At 42.2% G+C, this 23,067-nt stretch overlaps 2 long non-coding RNA genes across 2 annotated transcripts; one reads left to right on the top strand and one right to left on the bottom strand.

Annotated features, from left to right (window-relative positions):
• Positions 1-1,791: 1,791 nt before the first annotated feature.
• Positions 1,792-10,157, bottom strand: LOC145864435 (uncharacterized). The gene is made up of 2 exons (XR_014382984.1): positions 9,012-10,157; positions 1,792-3,884 (listed from the first exon to the last, which is right to left on the bottom strand). It is a non-coding gene; the product is annotated as an uncharacterized LOC145864435 (long non-coding RNA).
• A 184-nt stretch (positions 10,158-10,341) lies between these two features.
• LOC145864434 (uncharacterized) lies at positions 10,342-22,375 on the top strand. Its single transcript, XR_014382983.1, has 2 exons — positions 10,342-10,739; positions 17,701-22,375. It is a non-coding gene; the product is annotated as an uncharacterized LOC145864434 (long non-coding RNA).
• Positions 22,376-23,067: the final 692 nt, after the last annotated feature.

Genomic DNA, 23,067 nt, shown 5'->3' with positions numbered 1-23,067 from the left:
TTAGCCTGCAAACTGTTGCTGCTGTCACGTTTATTGTTTCCTGTGGATGCTTTACTCCTTTTGTTGGGCAATTAAAAAATGAGTATTCACATACCTGCTGCGCCTTGGTTCATTTCAGAAGACAGTCGTTACATCGCTGCAGCTGTACACAGCCCATCTGTAAATAGCCCATCCAACTACCTACCTCATCCCCATATTGTTTTAATTTTTTTGCTCACCAGTATTTCTACTTGTGTTAGGTTGCGTCAATTCGAATCTGGTGTCAGGACAAAGAGAAACTCTGGTCTCTAGTACTGTTTCACAGCTGTTTATTAAGCTAAGTAAATAGTGATAAATGCAATGTTCGTATATACGGGTTCACTGTAACACCTCGCAGGGCAGACAGAGAACTGAAATGACATCATAAGTTCTTCCTTAAATACTTCTTGACAGACGTAGTTCCCTCTCCCTGTGGCCTGTCATAGTAGAGGCTTGGGTGTGGTTTAGACTTACTCCAGCCTATCGTTGGCGTGCAGGCTGGTCCCAGCCTCTAGACGCATCTTTGTTGCCAAGCATAGTTGTCTTCTAGCTTATCTTCGTGTGTGTACCCGAGAGTCAGACACCCAAGGACAGTGCCTGTTCTTGTGCCACAGCCATTCTCCCCTCTATCAGTTCCTCACATACACCTGTCCTTGAGTGGCCCCACAACCAGGCATTGTGTGTGTGTGTGTGTGTCACGAGTCTACTCAGCCTACACTACTAGCCAGCAACCCTCCAGTTAGTCATGTCTATTATATGTCGCTCAATCTATGTTAATACAATAGAAACCTTTTATGTTTAGCATTAGTATTCATAAGTTATGCACCACAACTAATTTTATTATATTGGTTATGCAAACAAATAGTTGGTTAAACCCTAACACTTGCACATCATCATCTGCACATCTATCACACCAGTGTTAATTTACTAAATTGTAATTACTTCGTTACTATGGCCTAATTATTGCCTTACCTCCTTACTCCATTTGCACACACTGTATATAGATTTTTCTATTGTGTTATTGACGGTACATTTGTTTATCCCACGTGTAACTCTGTGTTGTTTTTTGTCACACTGCTTTGCTTTATCTTGGCCAGGTCACAGTTGTAAATGAGAACTTAATTTCTCAATTGGCCTACCTGGTTAAAAAAATAAATATATATATATATATATATATATATATATATATATATATATATATTTTAAATCAGGTTCATTATCATTCTTATCGATCTCTCAAGGCTGTCTGGAGAGTGCACCACCACCGACGCCACCCACACCACTGTCACGACCAGCCACAATCAGCTGTGCAACGTTTACCAATCTCTCTGTCGCCGCAGCCTTCGGCGCCGCCCTGGTGGCCTCTGTGTGGGGCAGCATGCTGTACTAGAACTAGAACAACTAGAAGACACATTCTGATTCGGATTCCTAAGAACCAGAAGACCGCCCCTACATCGAAATAAAGACCAATCCTAGTCTGTTTATACATGATGAAATTACTGTTGTTTTCTTAAACCGGTTTGACAACAGTTTGTTTCATTCACACTGCATGTTTAAACCAGATTGACTTGTTTTTCTCATGTTTTTTTTCAGAATAATGCACTGAGTACCCATAATCAAGGGCTTTTTAGTTATCAGCTCAAATTTTGCAAAGAGAAGCACGTCTGAGAATGCATTAAAGACACTCACTTTGTTTTCACACCGTTTCTGTTCCTGAATGTTAAGATACTTATTGTTGTGGAAGTCGATCAGTGTATTGTTGAAGCTGTAACATTGAATTCTTAAACCTTACATAGGCGTTTATTTGATTTATCCTTAAGTTACTACAATCATGTGTGGTGCATGCATTATGGAATTAAAATAAAGAAAATCCTAGAAAGGTATCTTTCGTTTTTTTCTGTTTTGAATTATCAAAAGTTTTGTAATATTATTCTTTTTTTTAATCACTCACATTGGTGCAATTTTCACGTGTACATTTTCCCAACTCTGAGCATAAAAATCTAAACAGATCATCAAAATGAATCATGTTTCAAAACTCTAAGTACATTTACAATTGACTGAGTACAACAAACAAACACACAAAGTCACTTGTTCACTCCACTTTCAATTTGCAAGTGGGTCTAAAAGGGCGGCAGGTAGCCTAACGGAAAGGTTGCTGGTTCGAATCCCAGAGCCAACTAGGTGTAAAATCCATCGATGTGCCCTTGAGCAAGTCACTTAACCCTTATTGCTTCTGTAAGTGGCAGCAGCTACTCTCCCTGGGGTCCAAACAAATTAAGGCAGTTACACAAAAATAAAACAGTACATCATATAACATTACACCACCACATATCTACATTACAAAATGTATAGCACAACAATATAACAATGTATGTGTGTGCTAGCATGTTTGCGTATGCGTATTTCTTCACAGTCCGCGTTGCACGAGTTACTTGATGTGGATTGGGGTCTACTAAACTATATGGAATTGTTTTAAGGTCATACCAAGGATCATTCAGCTAATTGATTTAAGACCTCTTGAATTATCAAAAATGCTATTAGCCCAGTAGTTCCCAAACATTTTGGGGTACTGTACCCCTAAAACACCTGCTTATAGTACACCCTCATGCACATGCGATTCCTAAATTAGGTGTAAATTTGACAAAATGTGATTTACGCACCCAGTCAAGTTTGGCAGACTTGTTTTCAATGTCAGGGAAGTAGGAGTTGAACTTCCTGTTGGGTTTGGATAAATGTGAACTTGCTATCTGCACCATAGGAACTCTGTCAACATCACCTGTACAAAAAGGTACTGTAGGTGTCAAGCTGCTGGAAACAACTTATATCCCCATTTTCACATTTCCTCTCCCAGAGTTTGATGTTCTTCATGAATCCACACACTGTGTCATACATGTTAAGAACGTGTGTCTCTTTACCTTGCAGAGTTAGATACATTCACCTTCTGCTACCATTTCTATCAAGCCGTCTATGCATTCAGTTTGATAAATCCAATGTATGCACCACACAGAAAGCACTGCAATCGATGTTCCCTTTAAACTGGGTGTGCGCATTAGCCTCGAGACTGCCTTGCAGAAATGTCAGCCCACAGAAAGAAACAAGAGATTGAACTTCACTCAACTTTCTAGCACTGTGGTCACCAACCTGTCAAATGGCGATCAACTGGTCGACCTCCAAGGCATTCCTAGACGATTGCCAAACATTTCTGCAAAAAACCCAATGATAAAGCAGCACGCCGGGTAGGCAAACTTGACATTTTGAACCATTTCATGTGTCTGAAGGTACAAACTCTGCATTCCCGGCAGGCCCAGAGAGCAAATCAAGTGCACTATAGGCCCACCGCTGGCCAACCGGATGGCTCAGGTGACCATGTCTGCAATAAAATATAAAGCAGTCTCGAGGCTAAAGCAACAGCAAAGTTAAGAGAAACTGTCAACGAATACAGCGAAGAGCTGCTGTTTTTATGAGTGAGTTCATGTTTAAGTTCTTACTCACCACTGTCAACACTTTCTTATTCAACACTTTAAGGCATAAACTCCTATTTCCACTCAGCGCTACAACAAGCACTGCAGCGGTAATGAATGAGTAGGAAAGTGTATCTATAGGCTTGCGTTGTTATTGTTAGCGGCTTGGGTCTTTTTTAAATAGAGGAATATTTAACTTTCTCTGATCATAGGAGTAACATGAATTTGTGCATGAGGCAGAAATAATGCGTTGCGACTCGAGTTTCGCCATCAGCTGGAGGAAGACTGTGTCCCTTTTTGGTCAGTGGAGGAAAGGGACAGCAGAGGGATGTTGAGAGACGGACCCTCAGTCTGCTGCTCTCTCCCTGCGTTGAGACTGACCATCAGATGCAGGCATCATCAACCCTGTAAAATAAATATAAAAAGCTAATTATTTCAATGTATGCTCACTCAGCTGTGCCTCACAAGTAATACAACAGATCTATTACTGGTGTGATCACATCGCCTACCTCAAATTTTGAAATATAATTTAAAAGAATGGCCTGAACAACAAAGCATTAGCAGGGCAATTCAAGCAAAGCCAATATGAGGAGATAATGTATTGCGCCTAAAGTTTACTGCACAAACCTCATTGCTACAGTACTGTTTTTAATTGGTTAATGTTGCATAGTTGTACGTTTTTTTGTCATGTTAAAAAAAAAGCAGAGTGGTAGATCTCGGCCTGTATTTTGCCTCAAAGTGATCTTGACGTCAGAGAGGATGGCTGCCATTTTATGGGCTCTTAACCAAATGTGCTATTTTGTTTGTTTTTTCACATTGTTTGTAACTTATTTTGTACATAATGTTGCTGCTACCGTCTCTTATGACCGAAAAGAGCTTCTGGACATCAGATCAGCGATTACTCACATTGAACTGGACACATTTTCTTTTTCTTTAATGAGTCAGACAAGAGGGATTTACTCCAGGCACCCGAACAGGCCCTCATCCCCGTCATTCGCAGGAGTAAGAGACATAGGTATCTGGCGACGAGTGGCTAATCTGCCTTCGCCATCGGTATTATTGGCCAATGTTCAGTCGCTGGATAATAAAGTGCACGAACTACAAGCACGTATATCCTACCAACGGGACATTAAAAACTGTAATATCTAATGTATAATTGAGTCGTGGCTGAACGACGACATGAATAACATACAACTGGCGGGTTATACACTCTATCGACAGGATAGAACAGCAGCCTCTGGTAAGACAAGAGGTGGCGGTCTATTTATATTTGTAAATAGCTGGTGCACGATATCTAAGGAAGTCTCGAGGTTTTGCTCGCCTGAGGTAGAGTATCTCATAAGCTGTAGACCAAACTATCTACCTAGAGAGTTAATCTATATTCTTCGTAGATGTCTATTTACCACCACAAACCGATGCTGGCACTAAGACCGCACTCAATGAGCTGTATACGGCCGTAAGCAAACAGGAAAACGTTCATCCAGAGGCGGCGCTCCTAGTGGCCGGGGACATTAATGCACGGAAACTTAAATCAGTTTTACCTAATTTCTTAACAGCATGTTAAATGTGCAACCAGAAAAAAATATATTTATATAAAAAAACAACCTCTAGATCACCTTTACTCCACACACAGAGATGCGTACAAAGCTCTCCCTCGCCCTCCATTTGGCAAATCTGACCATATCCTTCTGATTCCTGCTAAAATTAAAGCAGGAAGCACCAGTGACTCAGTCAGTAAAAAAGTGGTCAGATGAAGCAGATGCTAAGCTACAGATTGGAATATGTTCCGTGATTCTTCCGATGGCATTGAGGAGTACACCACATCAGTCACTGGCTTCATCAATAAGTGCATCGATGACGTCGTCACCACAGTGACTGTACGTACATACCCCAACTAGATGTCATGGATTATAGGCAACAACCGCACTGAGCTGCCGCTTTCAAAGAGCGGGACTCTAACCCGAAAGCTGATAAGAAATCCTGCTATGCCCGACAAACCATGAAACAGGCAAAGCGTCAATACAGTACTCGAATCGTACTACACCGGCTCCAACTCTCGTCGGATGTGGCAGGGCTTGCAAACTATTACAGACTACAAAGGGAAGCACAGCCAAGAGCTGCCCAGTGATACAAGCCTACCAGACGAGCTAAATTACTTCTACGCTCGCTTCAAAGCAAGTAACACTGAAACATGCATGAGAGCATCAGCTGTTCCGGACAACTGTGATCACGCTCTCCGCAGCCGATGTGAGTAAGACCTTTAAACAGGTCAACATTCACAAGACCACAGGGCCAGACAGATTACCAGAACGTGTACTCCGAGCATGCACTGACCAACTGGCAAGTATCTTCACTGACATTTTGAACCTCTCCCTGTCGGAGTCTGTAATACCAACATGTTTCAAGCAGACCACCATAGTCCCTGTGCCCAAGAACACTAAGGTAACCTGCCTAGATGACTACCGACCCGTAGCACTCACGCCCGTAGCCATGAAGTGCTTTGAAAGGCTGGTCATGGCTCACATCAACACCATTATCCCAGAAACCCTAGACCCACTCCAATTTGCATACCGCTCCAACAGATCCACAGATGATGCAATCTCTATTGCACTCCATACTGCCCTTTCACACCTGGACAAAAGGAACACCCATGCGAGAATGCTATTCATTGACGACATCTCAGCGTTCAACACCATAGTGCCCTCAAAGCTCACCACTAAACTAAAGACCCTGGGACGAAACACTGTGTATGCCCTCATTAACATCAACGGGGCTGTATTGGAGCAGGTTGAGAGCTTCAAGTTCCTTGGCGTCCACATCACCAACAAACTAACATGGTCCAAGCTCACCAAGACAGTCGTGAGGAGGGCACGACAAAACCTAATCCCCCTCAGGAGACTGAAAATATTTGGCATAGGTCCTCAGAGCCTCAAAAGGTTCTACAGCTGCACCATCGAGAGCATCCTGACGGGTTGCATCACCTCCCGGTATGACAACTGCTTGGCCTCCGACCGCAAGGCACTGCAGAGGGTAGTGCGTACGGCCCAGTACATCACTGGTGTCAAGCTTCCTGCCATCCAGGACATCTATACCAGGCGGTGTCAGAAGAAGGCCCTAAACATTTCCAAAGACTCCAGCCACCCTAGTCAGACTGTTCTCTCTGCTACCGCACGGCAAGTGGTACCGGAGCGCCAAGTCTAGGTACAAGAGGCTTCTAAATAGCTTATACCCCCAAGCCATAAGACTCCTGAACATTTAATCAAATGCTACCCAGACTATTTGTATTGCCCCCCCCCCCCTCCTCTTTTACGCTGCTGCTACTCTGTTATTATCATCTAGTCACATAACTACCTACATGTACATCAGTGGAGGCTGCTGAGGGGAGGACCGCTCATAATTATGGCTGGAATGGAGTCAATGGAATCAACCACATGGAAACCACGTGTTTATTCCAGATATAATTATGACCAATCCTCCCCTCAGCAGCCTCCACTGATGTACATATTACCTTAACTAACCGGTGCCCCCGCACATTGACTCTGTACCAGTACCCCTTATATATAGCCTCGTTATTGATATTTTACTGCGGCACTTTAATTATTTGTTACTTTAATAAAACATTTTTGTAGGTATTTTTCTTAAAACTGTATTGTTGGTTAAGGGCTTATAAGTAAGCATTTCACAGTAAGATCTACACCTGTTGTATTCGGCCAAATAAAATTTGATTTGACCACTGTTCTAGAGTTTTCCCTGGTAACACTATCAATGTTTCCCTTTACTGTGGCAATTGTGACCGAATCAACATAATATTAGCCACTTTCAACGCAACATACCGAAACAAAAACGAACTATGCAAACAAGTTATTCTGTTGTAGGTAGAACGCATCAGAGTAGGATTCTATTGCATTGACACACTGCTCAGCCCTTACTCTACACAGACCAGTGCGGCATAAACAATCAGAGCTGCAGTAGGCCTATGTAAATATACCATTGCCATATATGGATTTGTGCCATTTACTTTGAGCTGGACTGTGTTTACAGCATGAGCGGTCGTGAATAGATGCTCTTGTTTTGAAATCAAAGTGAAAGCTGCATGTAGCCACGTGTGCACATGTTGTTCATATCCTTTGCTAGTTAGTGAGTTATTAGCCCAGTTATAGATCATTTGTAGTCAGCAATAGGGGATTGATTTACTCCTACAAGATCACAAAACTTGTACATTTCTAGACATCTTTGAAAAGCGAGTCAATTAAAGAGCTTTTTTTGTCTTAAAGGAGCAGTGTTGAATTTTGAGACAGGCTTGAATAAGTGAAGTAGCCAATAGGCAGAGAGTAGCATAATTTGTCTGATTCTCTGTAATAATGATATGGGAATAATAAGGCATTTTATTTTGTAAAGTGGTTTCTTGCATAAAACACAACATTTGAAGAACAAGATGATAAACAGGTTAATGTCAAGCCCTGCATGTATTTTGGAATGTAGGCCAACATTGAACACCCCACATTATCTGCTACTGTAGGCTGAATGATCTCAACAGCTATTTCTATGTCAAAATGTTATGGGATGCATATTCTCCATTGTTTTTAATGGTAGGCCTACATTTTGATTGAATAACCACAGTAGCCCACATGACCAATGTTAAAACAATACCTTAGAGGGTATAGCCTCAGTGTTCACAGTAAACACGCACTGAAAGTTACACAGAATTTGCACAATGTTCAAGTTTGCACTCAGCAAACCTGAAATTTGCTCAGTGCCCAAAAAATGTGGAGGGTCTTCAGTGCATCAGCTGCTGTCTTATCAATCACGTTTCTGGGAGGATAACAGCAGCAGGCACTCTAGCGCAGAGCAAAGGATCACGTGCACTTGACGCAAACAGAGAATCAACCATTGAGCAAATGGTGGGCAGAGGCCAGGTAGACAGAGCAATGCGTAAGCACCGAAACTAAAGTAAAAAAGTAGGCCATGCAGTGCCTTCGGAAAGTATTCAGATCCCTTGACTTTTTCCACATTTTGTTACATTACAGCCTTATTCTAAAATTGGTTAAATAAAAAAAATCCTCAGCAATCTACACACAATACCCCATAATGACAAAGCGAAAACAGTTTGACATTTTTGCAAATGTATTAAAAATAAAAAACAAATACTTTACTTACATAAGTATTCAGACCGTTTGCTCTGAGACTCGAAATTGAGCTCAGGTGCGTCCTGTTTCTATTGAGCGACCTTGAAATGTTTCTACAACTTGATTGGTGTCCACCTGTGGTAAATTCAATTGATTGGACATGATTTGGAAAATCACTTTTTTAGAGGCTTTGCTTTCTTTGTCATTATGGTGTTTAGATTGAGGGGGGAAAAAAACAATTATCCATTTTAGAATAAGGCTGTAACATAACAAAATGTGGAAAGTCAAGGGGTCTGAATACTTTCCGAAGGCACTGTAAATATAAAATAACTAGAGATGTCACACCAGTGGCCTCAGTAAAAAAATGTATAATCTCCCAGGTACCCCCTGGAGACTGTCCACGTACCCCGAGGGGTATGCATACCCTGGTTGGGAAACACCATTAGCCCATAAGCATGGACGTTTGGAAGCTACAGACGATTTTGTGAGAAGACCGATTTTCAGGACGGCTCATGGTCTGACGAAAGCGCTCTATTTTTGTCACCTTTCACCACAGATGCGGAAGTGCGACACAGGCGGATGTGGTGGATTGAGATCCAATGCAACAAAAAAATATGATATCTAGCTTAAAACCCTTTAGAACACAGACAGTCTTTCTCTAATTTACTATAGCGGCCGCGAACTGCCTTGTTTTTTTAACAATGTGTCAATATCGCAAAATGAACTTGCAAACAACCTGTTGTCGTATTCGCGTGGCTATTGTCGTTAACCAGAAACGGGTGTGTTGAGAACTCGATCTGGAGGAATAGGACAATACAAGCGCTTATTTCAGAGAACGCTCGGTAAGCCACGCCCCAGTGGGTAGAGCTAGGCATGTTGGACTGGGACACGTTTTAATATGATATAAAGCCTCTTATTTTAAGAGTCCGCCATGGTTCTGTTTAGCCTAGTTATGCTAATATATTTGCAGGTAATAAGTCAAATATATTTGAGTAGTAAACATGGAAACAACGAGTCCTAGGCAATTCGCAATAGAACATAAATGATTTACTAGGCTACCTAAATTATTGGGATCATCTGGTTACCACAAGGCTTTGGGATACATTTGGCTCCTTGACAAAACAGACCATGTAATGCTTTTCCCATGAAGGTCTGTGTAAATAATGCGTTTATATTAGACAGGTTGATAGCAGTGAATGTCATCTATTCATTTACTCAGATCATATTTGTAAGTAGAAGCCATATCAGCCAGGGAAACTAATTGTTCTCACTTTGATAGAATATTCAGATTTGTTTGCCTGACTGTGGGGCTCTTTACCAGAAATAGTAGGATTTTCTTGTGATCACAACATTACTACTTATTTTGCTCAAATAAAGATATAATTAAATAGTTTTCTTTTAAAAGATGGGCCTGGCTGAGAATAGAACATTCAGTTGTCTGCCTGAGTGTGGCGCTGTTTACTGCAATTTTTTGGATTCTCTTGCGACCAGAACAAAACTAGTTATTTTACTCAACTCGAGATTGAAATAAAAGGTAGTAATCGACGCTGGTATGTTTCCCTGTTTACTACTCAAAGATATTTTACTTAAGTAAAAGATGAAATTAACTGCAATACACTGGTCTCAAATATATGAGCATAACTAGGCTACACAGAACAATGGCGGACCCACTGTAAAATAGGTTTTTATTTATTAAAACGTGTCCCAGTCCAACATGCCTAGCTCTGCCCACTGGGGCGTGGATTACAGAGCGCTCTCTGAAATCATCGCTTGTATCAAATATGTTTAATAAGTTAACCTCATTATTCTTTGCTCGTATCGTCGTATTCCACCCGATCGAGTTCTCATCACACCAGACTTTATTTGACTTTACAACGTTTTTTTTAGCTTCATTACTGGGCTCCCGAGTGGTGCCTCGGTGCAAGAGGCGTCCCTATAGTCCCTGGTTCGAATACAGGCTGTATCACATCCGGCCGTGATTGGGAGTCCCATAGGGTGGTCATTGTAAATAAGAATTTGGTTAAATACAATTACTCAAAATGACGGTGCCGAAGTGGACACGACTTTTCACAGTGAAAGAGGCTAATGTTTGTTGATGATTCGGAAACGCACTTTGAAAAGCGATGATGTCGAGGTGAGTGAAAAGTAAACAGCAGATATGTGTGATGCTGTCAAACTTGGGGAATAGCTCACAAATGAGCAAATCATGTCCTGATAACTTGGTTGGTAAAGGCGAGCACATCAGCGGTGGAGCTCGAATGATTGCTCTCTGTCTCAAGGAAATAGTTTGTGTTTAGCTGTATCTAGTTGGTTGTTTCTACCGGTGTAATTCATATGGAAACGACCCAAGCTGCTTGCTATCGCTAGTTAGGCTGTTGGGCAATAAAAGTGGGCTGCGCTCACGAAGCGTCAACCTCAGCTGGCACTTCCACTAGCTAGCCATACAGACATCCAGTTAACTGGCCACCGAAATGAAGCCAAGGCTAGAGTAAATCGTTTTTATCTGTTGGGCTTGGTGTAGTAGTTGCAGATATTCATAGGCTATACGTACATTGCCTCGTTTTCCTATTATGACAGCTTAGCTGTCGTTAGAGTAGTAGCCCGCGCAGTGGAGCTCATATGATGAGTTGGCTATGTGTTTACATGGCCAGCTAACAAGTTACTTGTTTTGTTCCGTTTCTACCTCCCAGCTTTATAACTAATCAGCTAACATTGGTGAACTCTGGATGGAGAGGGAAAGAGATCCGTATCACACAATAAGGAAACCCCTTATTAGGAAGAGTATCGTTGAGGAAGGAAGAGCGAAATGGTGAGAGATTATGTTCCAGACCTACAATTGTATTTTTGTGCTCCTCTCATCGCCATATTTTACTCTCCTCTTGGTCAGTGAAAGTGAGGGAAGTGATGTGGAGTCAGGACTCAGCAGCAAAAGGCCGGGAGGTAGGGGTTAGAGGTGGAGGGAGAGGGCGAAGCAGAGAGAGTATGAAGCAGAGGAGGAAGAGTGTGCTCTCCGCACACCCAAGAGGGGAGCCTACATTTCCATGGAAGGTGTCTGCCCCATGTCCCACCATTCACCCTTGTACCACACAGCCTGGGCCTAAAGTGAAAGTGGCTGGGGTTTTGGAGTTGTTTAAAGTTGTAGAAATGTAATGGATTACAACAAGAAAATAGGTGGGGTTGACCATCTTGACCAATTTAGGAGCTATTACAATGTTGAACGTACAGGCAGAAAATAGTGGAAGTATGTGTTTTGGGGATGCTCAACATTGCCATTTTAAATGCATACATTGTGTGGGGGACCCTGCAAAGGCCCCTTCCCAGAAACCACAGGCGCTGGTCCCTGAAGGCATTGAAAATGCAGTTTGTCCATTCACTTTGTGATATGGCTACAGTGGCAGGAAGAGGGGAGCCAAGCCTGTGGCACCAGGGCGTGTGGACTGAGTTTGAACTCATTCTGAAAGCAGGTGAAGTTTGAAGGGCGCATGAGGGATGGGAAACTTGCGAATGCCCCCCCCAATAATCACAGTTGTCGAGAGTGCAACAAGTCAGCACCTCGAGTAAATGTCAGTTGGCTTTTCATAGCCGATCATTGAGAGTATCTCTACCGCTCCTGCTGTCTCTAGAGAGTTGAAAACAGCAGGTCTAAGACAGGTAGCACGTCCGGTGAACAGGTCAGGGTTCCATAGCCGCAGGCAGAACAGTTGAAACTGGAGCAGCAGCACGGCCAGGTGGACTGGGGACAGCAAGGAGTCATCATGTCAGGCATGGTTCTTGGGCTCAGGTCCTCCGAGAGAGAGAAAGAAAGAAAGAGAGAATTAGAGAGAGCATACTTAAATTCACACAGGACACCGGATAAGAGAGGAGAAATACTCCAGATATAACAGACTGACCCTAGCCCCCCGACACATAAACTACTGCAGCATAAATACTGGAGGCTGAGACAGGAGGGGTCAGGAGACACTGTGGCCCCATCCGACGATACCCCCAGACAGGGCCAAACAGGAACAATATAACCCCACCCACTTTGCCAAAGCACAGCCCCCACACCACTAGAGGGATATCTTCAACCACCAACTTACCATCCTGAGACAAGGCCGAGTATAGTCCACAAAGATCTCCGCCACGGCACAACCCAAGGGGGGGCGCCAACCCAGACAGGAAGACCACGTCAGTGACTCAACCCACTCAAGTGACGCACCCCTCCTAGGGACGGCATGGAAGAACACCAATAAGCCAGTGACTCAGCCCCTGTAATAGTGTTAGAGGCAGAGAATCCCAGTGGAGAGAGGGGAACCGGCCAGGCAGAGACAGCAAGGGCGGTTCGTTGCTCCAGAGCCTTTCCGTTCATCTTCACACTCCTGGGCCAGACTACACTCAATCATAGGACCCACTGAAGAGATGAGTCTTCAGTAAAGACTTAAAGGTTGAGACCAAGTCTGCATCTCTCACATGGGTAGGCAGACCATTCCATAAAAATTGAGCTCTATAGGAAAAAGCCCTGCCTCCAGCTGTTTGCTTAGAAATTCTAGGGACAATTAGGAGGCCTGCGTCTTGTGACTGTAGCGTACGTGTAGGTATGTACGGCAGGACAAAATCGGAAAGATAGGAAGGAGCAAGCCCATGTAATGCTTTGTAGGTTAGCAGTAAAACCTTGAAATCAGCCCTTGCCTTAACAGGAAGCCAGTGTAGGGAGGCTAGGACTGGAGTAATATGATCAAATTTTTTGGTTCTAGTCAGGATTCTAGCAGCCGTATTTAGCACTAACTGAAGTTTATTTAGTGCTTTATCCGAGTAGCCGGAAAGTAGATGGATTAATTTTTCTACATCATTTGTGGACAGAAAGTTTCTGATTTTTGCAATGTTACGCAGATGGAAAAAAGCTGCCCTTGAAACAGTCTTGATATGTTCTTCAAAAGAGAGATCAGGGTCCAGCGTAACGCCGAGGTCCTTCACAGTTTTATTTGAGACGACTGTAGAACCATCAAGATTAGTTGTCAGATTTAACAGAAGATCTCTTTGTTTCTTGGGACCGAGAACAAGCATCTCTGTTTTGTCTGAGTTTAAAAATAGAAAGTTTGCAGCCATCCACTTCCTTATGTCTGAAACACAGGCTTCTAGCGAAGGCAATTTTGGGGCTTCACCATGTTTCATTGAAATGTCCAGCTGTGTGTCATCCGCATAGCAGTGAAATTTAACATTATGTTTTCGAATGACATCCCCAAGAGGTAAAATATATAGTGAAAACAATAGTGGTCCTAAAACGGAACCTTGAGGAACACCGAAATTTACAGTTGATTTGTCAGAGGACAAACCATTCACAGAGACAAACTGATATCTCTCCGACAGATAAGATCTAAACCAGGCCAGAACTTGTGCGTGTAGACCAATTTGGATTTCCAATCTCTCCAAAAGAATGTGGTGATCGATGGTATCAAAAGCAGCACTAAGATCTAGGAGCACGAGGACAGATGCAGAGCCTCGGTCTGACATCATTAAAAGGTCATTTACCACCTTCACACGTGCAGTCTCAGTGCTATGATGGGGTCTAAAACCAGACTGAAGCGTTTCGTATACATTGTTTGTCTTCAGGACAGCTTTTTCAAAAAAAATTCAGGAACCAATCCACGCAATCAGTTAAGAAAGCTAAGGGTAGCTTTTTCAATCAGAAATTTGCTTCCTGTAGCACTAATTCCAAAAAGTTTTGGGACACTAAAGTCCATGGAGAATAAGAGCGCCTCCTCCCAGCTGCCCACTGCACTGAGGATAGGAAACACTGTCACCCCCGATAAATCTACGATAATCGAGAATTTCAATAAGCATTTTTCCACGGCTGGCCAGGCTTTCCACCTGGCTACCCCTACCACGGCCATCATCTCAGCACCCCTTGCTGCAACTTGCCCAACCCCCCCAACCCCCCCACCCCCTGCTTCTCATTCACCCAAATCCAGACAGCTGATGTTCTGAAAGAGCTGCCAAAACTAGATCCCTACAAATCAGCTGGGCTAGACAATCTGAACCTACTCTTTCTAAAATTATCTGCCGCAATTGTTGCAACCCCTATTACTAGCCTGTTCAACCTCTTTTTCGAATCATCTGAGATCCCCAAAGATTGGAAAGCTGCTGTGGTCATCCCCCTCTTCAAAGGGGGAGACACTCTAGACCCAAACTGTTATAGACCTATATCTATCATGCCCTTGCCTTTCTAAAACCTTCGAAAGCCAAGTTAATAAACAGATCACCGACCATTTTGAATCCCACCGTCCCTTCTCCACTATGCAATCTGGTTTCCGAGCTGGTCATGGGTGCACCTCAGCCACGCTCAATGTCCTAAACGATATCATAACTGCCATCGATAAAAGACAGTACTGTGCAGCCGTATTCATCGACCTGGCCAAGGCTTTCGACTCTGTCAATCACTGCATTCTTATCGGCAGACTCAATAGCCTTGGCTTCTTAAATGACTGCCTTGGCTGGTTCACCAACTACTTCTCAGATAGAATTCAGTGTGTCAAATTGGAGGGCCTGTTGTCCGGACCTCTGGCAGTCTCTATGGGGGTGCCACAGGGTTCAATTCTCGGGCCGACTCTTTTCTCTGTATAGATCAATGATGTCGCTCTTGCTGCTGGTGATTCTCTGATCCACCTATACGCAGACAACACCATTCTGTATACAGTTGAAGTTGGATGTTTACATACACCTTAGCCAAATACATTTAAACTCAGTTTTTCAAAATTCCTGACATTTAATCCTAGTAAAAATTCATCAGTTAGGATCACCAGCTTTTATTTCTTTCATCACATTCCCAGTGGGTCAAAAGATTACATACACTAAATTAGTATTTGGTAGCATTGCCTTTAAATTGTTTAACATGGGTCAAACGATTCGGGTAGCCTTCCACAAGCTTCCCACAATAAGTTGGGTGAATTTTGGCCAGTTCCTCCTGACAGAGCTGGTGTAACTGAGTCAGGTTTGTAGGCTTTCTTGCTCACACATGCTTTTTCAGTTTTGCCCACAGATTTTCTATAGGATTGAGGTCAGGGCTTTGTGATGGCCACTCCAATACCTTGACTTTGTTTTCCTTAAACCATTTTGCCACAACTTTGGAAGTATGCTTGGGGTCATTGTCTATTTGGAAGACCCATTTGCGACCAAGCTTTAACTTCCTGAACGATGTCTTGAGATGTTGCTTCAATATATCCACATAATTTTCCTTCCTCATGATGCCATCTATTTTGTGAAGTGCACCAGTCCCTCCTGCAGCAAAGCACCCCCACAACATGATGCTGCCACCCCCGTGCTTCATGGTTGCGATGGTGTTCTTCGGCTTGCAAGCATCCCCCTTTTTCCTACAAACGTAATGATGGTCATTATGGCCAAACAGTTCTATTTTAGTTTCATCAGACCAGAGGACATTTCTCCAAAAAGTACGATCTTTGTCCCCATGTGCATTTGCAAACCGTAGTCTGGCTTTTTTATGGCGACTTTTGGAGCAGTGGCTTCTTTCTTGTTGAGCGGCCTTTCAGGTTATGCCAATATTGTACTCATTTTACTGTGGATATAGATACCTGTTTCCTCCAGCATCTTCACAAGGTCCTTTGATGTTGTTCTGGGATTGATTTGCACTTTTCGAAACAAAGTACATTCATCTCTAGGAGACAGAACACGTCTCCTTCCTGAGCAGTATGACAGATGCGTGGTCCCATGGTGTTTATACTTGCATACTATTGTTTGTACAGATGAACCTTCAGGCATTTGGAAATTGCTCCCAAGGATGAATCAGACTTGTGGAGGTCTACAATTTTTTTCCTGAGGGCTTGGCTGATTTCTTTTGTTTTTCCCATGATGTCAAGCAAAGAGGCACTGAGTTTGAAGTTGAGTTGAAATACACCACCGGTACACCTCCAATTGACTCAAATGATGGCAATTAGCCTTTCAGAAGCTTCTAAAGCCATTACATTATTTTCTGGAATTTTCCAAGCTGTTTAAAGGCACAGTCAACTTAGTGTATGTAAACTTCTGACCCACTGGAGTTGTTGTACAGTGAATTATAAGTGAAATAATCTGTCTGTAAACAATTGTTAGAACAATTACTTGTGTCATGCACAAAGTAGATGTCCTAACCGACTTGCCAAAACTATAGTTTGTTAACAAAAAATCTCTGAAGCTGGAGTCTTTTATCTCCCACTCTAACTTTAAGCATCAGCTGACAGAGCAGTTTACCGATCACTGTACCTGTACACAGCCAATCTGTAAATAGCATACCCAACTACCTCATCCCCATATTGTTACTTACCCTCTTGCCCTTTTTCACCCCAGTATCTCTACTTGCACATCATCATCTGCACATCTATCGCTCCAGTATTAATGCTAAATTGTAACTATTTTCCCCTCTATGGCCTATTTATTGCCTACCTCCCTGCTCTTCTTCATTTGCACACACTGTACATATATTTTTCTATTTCTCTTTTCTTTTGTGTTATTGACTGTACGTTTGTTTATGTGTAACTCTGTGTTGTTGTTTTTGTCACACTGCTTTGCTTTATCTTGGCCAGGTCGCAGTTGTAAATGAGTTGTAAATGTAAATGAACACGTTTTTACAGTTGTACATTTACAGATGTAAATGAACAAGTCACTAAGAAAAACGAATCATGACTCTCTAGTCAGTAAAAATAGTCGCTCAAAATAATCACAATCAGATAGGTGATGGGGGGGTGCAACCAAATCTCCCTTTGTAGCTCTGGCTACTGATATAATGCATTTAGTTAAGAGAGTTAAGTTGTTTAACTGTACAAATGGAGTGATCGCACAAATCATTTGACTGCTTGTGTGGGGGATGGGGAGTTTCTACCAAGCATGTCATTCAGGTGAGCTGAATGAGAGGGGATGGGGGTGGGTTGGTGTTTGAGGAGGAGTTGAGTACTTACTAGTTTTTCCAGTCTGGGGGCGGGGGGGGGGGGGGGTTTGTGGACATGACACTGATAAAACGTTAATTGTTTGGTTCTGTTAGATACATAGGAGGTTGTAAATACATCTGCCAGTACAGAATAAACAGGGGGCATCTTTGTGTAAGATGTGTTTCTTCTCTCTCTCTCTAGCCTTCCCCTCCCTCACTACTCTCCTAGGCTTCAACACCCAAGGCTGTCTGGAGAGTGCTATTTGCAACACCACCAACGCCACCCTCCTGGGTGCCACCTACACCACTGTCAGGACATGCTGCGACACCAACAAGTGTAACCCAGTCACAATCAGCGGCGCAACCTCTGCCAAGCTCTCTGTCACCGCAGCCTTCGGCGCCGCCCTGGTGGCCTCCGTGTGGGGCAGCATGCTGTACTAGAACAACTAGAAGACACATTCTGATTCTGATTCCCAAGAACCAGAAGACAGCCCCATTTATGAAGAGCTTTTTAGTAATCAGCTCAAATTTAGCAGAGAAGCACATGTCTCAGAATGCATTAAAGACACTCACTTTGTTTTCACACAGTTTCTGTTCCTGAATGTTAAGATACTTATTGTTGTGGAAGTCGATCAGTCTGTTGTTGAAGCTGTAACATTGAATTCTTAAACTTTCCATATGTGTTTTTCTTCGTTCTAAATAAGCTTGAGTTTCTACAATAATGTGTGGCATGTATTATGGAATGAAAATAAAATCCTAGAAAGCAATCTTTAATTTTTTGTTTTGAATTATCAAAAGTTTTGTAATTTTAAAAAAATTCACTCACTTTGGTGCAATTTTCACGTGTACATTTTCCCAACTCTGAGCATAAAAATCTAAACAGATCATCAAATGCATTGTTTCAAAACTCTAAGTACATTTACAATTGACTGAGTACAACAAACAAATACACAAAGTCACTTGTTCACTCCACCAGATCACTTTCAATTTCACATTTTTTGCACCTATATGTCTATATTGGTGGGCGGCGGGTAGCCTAACAAAGGTTGCTGGTTGGAATCCCAGAACCGACTAGGTGAAAATTCTGTCTATGTGCCCTTGAGCAATTCACTTAACCCTTCTGTAAGTGGCTCTGGATAAGAGTATTGTATTTATTAGGGATCTCCACAAGTTGCTGCCTAGGCAGCAGCTACTCTTCCTGGGGTCCAAACAAATTAAGGCAGTTACACAAAAATAAAACAGTACATCATATGACATTATTACATTACAAAATGTATAACACAACAATATTACAATGTATGTGTGTAGAGTGTATGTGCTAGCGTGTTTGCATGTGTGTTTTTCTTCACAGTCCGCGTTGTTCCATAAGGTGTAGTTTTATCTATTTTTAAAATCTGATTTTACTGCTTGCATGAGTTACTTGATGTGGAATAAAGTTCAATGTAGTCATGGCTCTGTGCAGTATTGTGCATTTCCCAAAGTCTCTGAAATTGTGGACTGTGAAGAGACCCCTGGTGACATGTCTTGTTGGATATGCATGGGTGTCTGAGCTGTGTGCTAGTAGTTTAAACAGACCTCTGGTGGCATGTCTTGTTGGATATGCAGGGGTGTCTGAGCTGTGTGCTTGTTGTTTGAACAGACAGCTTGGTGCTTTCAACATGTCAAAACCTTTCAAAAGACAAGAAGTGCAGCAGTCAATCTCTCTACTTTGAGCCAGGAGAGACTGACATGCATGTCACTGATGTCAGCCCTCTGTGTACATTTAAGGGCCAGCCGTGCTGCTCTGTTCTGGGCCAAATGTAATTTGCCAACCTCTTTGTGGCACTTGACCATATGACTGGGCAGTAGTCCAGTTGCAAAAAAACTTGGGCCTGTAGGACTTGTTTTGTTGATAGCAATGTCAAGAAAGCAGCGCTTTATTACTTATTACTGGCAGACCTCTCCCCATCTTAGCAACTGTTGCATCAATATGTTTTGACAATGAGAGTTTACAATCCAGGGTTACTCCAAGCAGTTTAGTCTCATCAACTTGCTCAATTTCCACATTATTCATTTCAAGATTTAGTTGAGGGTTAGGGTTTAGTGAATTATTTGCTCCAAATACAATGCTTTTAGGTTTTTAAATGTTTTGTACTAGCTTACTACTTGTTACCCACTCTAAAACTGACTGCAGCTCTTTGTTAAGTGTTAGAGGGATTTCACTTGCTACGGTAGCAGACGTGTATAATGTTGAGTCATCAGCATACATAGACACACAGGTTTTATTCAGAGCCAGTGGCAGGTCGTTAGTAAAGATTGAAAAAAGTAAGGGGCCTAGACAACAGCCCTCGGAATGTCCAACTCTACCTGGATTATGTTGGAGAGGCTTCCATTAAAGATCACCCTCTGTGTTCTGTTAGACAGGTAACTCAATCCACGATATAGCAGGGGATGTAAAGCCATTACACATACATTTTTTCCAGCAGCAGATTATAATCAATAATGTCAAAATCTGCACTGAAGTCTAACAAAACAGCTCCCACAATCTTCTTATCAATTTCAGCCAATCATCAGTCATTTTTGTAAGTGCTGTAGATGTTGAATGCCTTTCCCTATAAGCGTGCTGAAAGTCAGTTGTTAAAGGAATCCCTGACCAGGTTCACCCATTTTGAATGTTATATTGATTTTGTGCATCTCTGAGTGATGTTTAGAGGTCGACCGATTATGATTTTTCAACACCGATACCGATTATTGGAGGACCAAAAAAGCCGATACCGATTAATCGGCCGATTTAAAAAATATTGTATTTATTTGTAATAATGACAATTACAACAATACTTTTATTTTAACTTAATATAATACATCAAATCAATTTAGCCTCAAATAAATAATTAAACATGTTCAATTTGGTTTAAATAATGCAAAAACAAAGTGTTGGAGAAAAAAGTAAAAGTGCAATATGTGCCATGTAAAAAAGCTAACGTTTAAGTTCCTTGCTCAGAACATGAGAACATAATGAAAGCTGGTGGTTCCTTTTAACATGAGTCTTCAATATTCCCAGGTAAGAAGTTTTAGGTTGAGGTTATTATAGGAATTATAGGACTATTTCTTTCTATATCATTTGTATTTCATATACATTTGACTATTGGATGTTCTTATAGGCACTTTAGTATTGCCAGTGTAACAGTATAGCTTCCGTCCCTCTCCTTGCCCCTACCTGGGCTCGAACCAGGAACACATCGACAACAGCTACCCTCGAAGCATCGTTACCCATCACTCCACAAAAGCCGCGGCCCTTGCAGAGCAAGGGGAACAACTACTCCAAGTCTCAGAGCGAGTGACGTTTGAAACGCTATTAGCGCGCACCCCGCTAACTAGCTAGCCATTTCACATCGGTTACACCAGCCTAATCTCGGGAGTTGATAGGCTTGAAGTCATAAACAGCGCAATACTTGAAGCATTGCGAAGAGCTGCTGGCAAACACACGAAAGTGCTGTTTGAATGAATGCTTACGAGCCTGCTGCTGCCTACCACCGCTCAGTCAGACTGCTCTATCAAATATCAAATCATAGACTTAATTATAACATAACAACACAGAAATACGAGCCTTAGGTCATTAATATGGTCAAATCCAGAAACGATCATTTTGAAAATAAAACGTTTATTCTTTCAGTGAAATACGGAACCGTTACGTATTTTATCTAATGGGTGGCATCCATAAGTCTAAATATTCCTGTTACATTCCACAGCCTTCAATGTTATGTCATAATTACGTAAAATTCTGGCAAATTAGTTCGCAACGAGCCAAACTGTTGCATATACCCTGACTCTGCGTGCAATGAATGCAAGAGAAGTGACACAATTTCCCTAGTTTAATATTGCCTACTAACATGAATTTCTTTTAACTAAATATGCAGGTTTAAAAATATATACTTCTGTATATTGATTTTAAGAAAGGCATTGATATTTATGATTAGGTACATTCGTGCAACGATTATGCTTTTTTCGCAAATGCGCTTTTGTTAAATCATCCCCCGTTTGGCGAAGTTGGCTGTCTTTGTTAGGAAGAAATAGTCTTCACAGTTCGCAACGAGCCAGGCGGCCCAAACTGCTGCATATACCCTGACTCTGTTGCACAGAACGCAAGAGAAGTGACACAATTTCCCTAGTTAAAATAAATTCATGTTAGCAGGCAATATTAACCAAATATGCAGGTTTAAAAATATATACTTGTGTATTGATTTTAAGAAAGGCGTTAAATCACCCGTTTGGCGAAGTAGGCTATGATTCAATGATAAATTAACAGGCACCGCATCGATTATATGCAACGGCAGGACAAGCTAGATTAACAAGTAATATCATCAACCATGTGTAGTTAACTAGTGATTATGTTAAGTTTGATAGTTTTTTTATAAGATACGTTTAATGCTAGCTAGCACCTTACCTTGGCTCCTTGCTGCACTCGCATAACACGTAGTCAGCCTGCCACGCAGTCTCCTCGTGGAGTGCAATGTAATTGGCCATGATCGGTGTCCAAAAATGCCGATTACCGATCTAGCTGCCACCGATCTATGTTTCTGTGTTCGTTGTGTTTTGTCTGTTTAAGTCCACACCTGTTTCCTTTTCTGTCATTAGTAGGGGGGGTATTTAGTTTGTTCCTTTTGGTTTGTGTTTTGTGCGGGATTGTTTAGTTCGTCAGCGGGCAGGTCTGTGAACGTTCTGTGTTTTTGCAAATTTTTTCCCCAGCGGATTCTCGCTAGAGGAATGTTATATTTGCCGGGCTGCGCCCCGTGCGTATCTTTGTTTTCTCGGGGTTTACTGTGTTCCCGTGTGGTCTCTGGGCGCACCCTATGCCCTTTTGTTACGCTGAGTGGTTTTTCGGTGCAATAAATATACCGTTCTACGGCACTACTGGACTACGTCTCCTGCGTTTGACTCTGCCTTTTCCTCCTGCCTTAAGGAATCGTGACACCAGCATGTATATTTCACTGGTCACCCCCAAAGCCAACTCGTCCTTTGGCCGCCTTTCCTTCCAGTTTCTGCTGCCAATGACTGGAGCGAATTGCAAAAATCACTGAAGCTGGAGACCCATATCTCCCTCACAAACTTTAAGCACCAGCTGTCAGAGCAGCTTACAGATCATTGCACCTGTACATAGCCCATCTGTAAATAGCCCACCCAACTACCTCATCCCCATATTGTTTTTGTTTTGCTCCTTTGCACCCCAGTATCTCTACTTGCACATTCATCTTCTGCACATCTACCACTCCAGTGTTTAATTGCTAAATTGTCATTATTTTGCCTCTATGGCTTATTTATTGCCTCACCTCCCTAATCTTACTTCATTTGCACAAACACTGTATATAGACTTTTCTATTGTGTTATTGACTGTACGTTTGTTTATTCCATGTGTAACTCTGTGTTGTTGTTTTGTCGCACTGCTTTGCTTTATCTTGGCCAGGTCACAGTTGTAAATGAGAACTTGTTCTCAACTAGCCTACCTGGTTAAATAAAGGTGAAATTAAAAAAATAGGCCAATGGCAGCTATGGCTACAGGCTGCATTTTGGATACACATGTTGTAGTGGGGTG

This window comes from Salmo salar, chromosome 27, assembly GCF_965601325.2.
Source record: "Salmo salar chromosome 27, fSalSal1, whole genome shotgun sequence".
Lineage (NCBI taxonomy): Eukaryota > Metazoa > Chordata > Actinopteri > Salmoniformes > Salmonidae > Salmo > Salmo salar.
The sequence above is the reverse complement of the archived record's forward strand: the minus strand, read 5'-3'. Positions and strand labels throughout refer to the sequence as shown.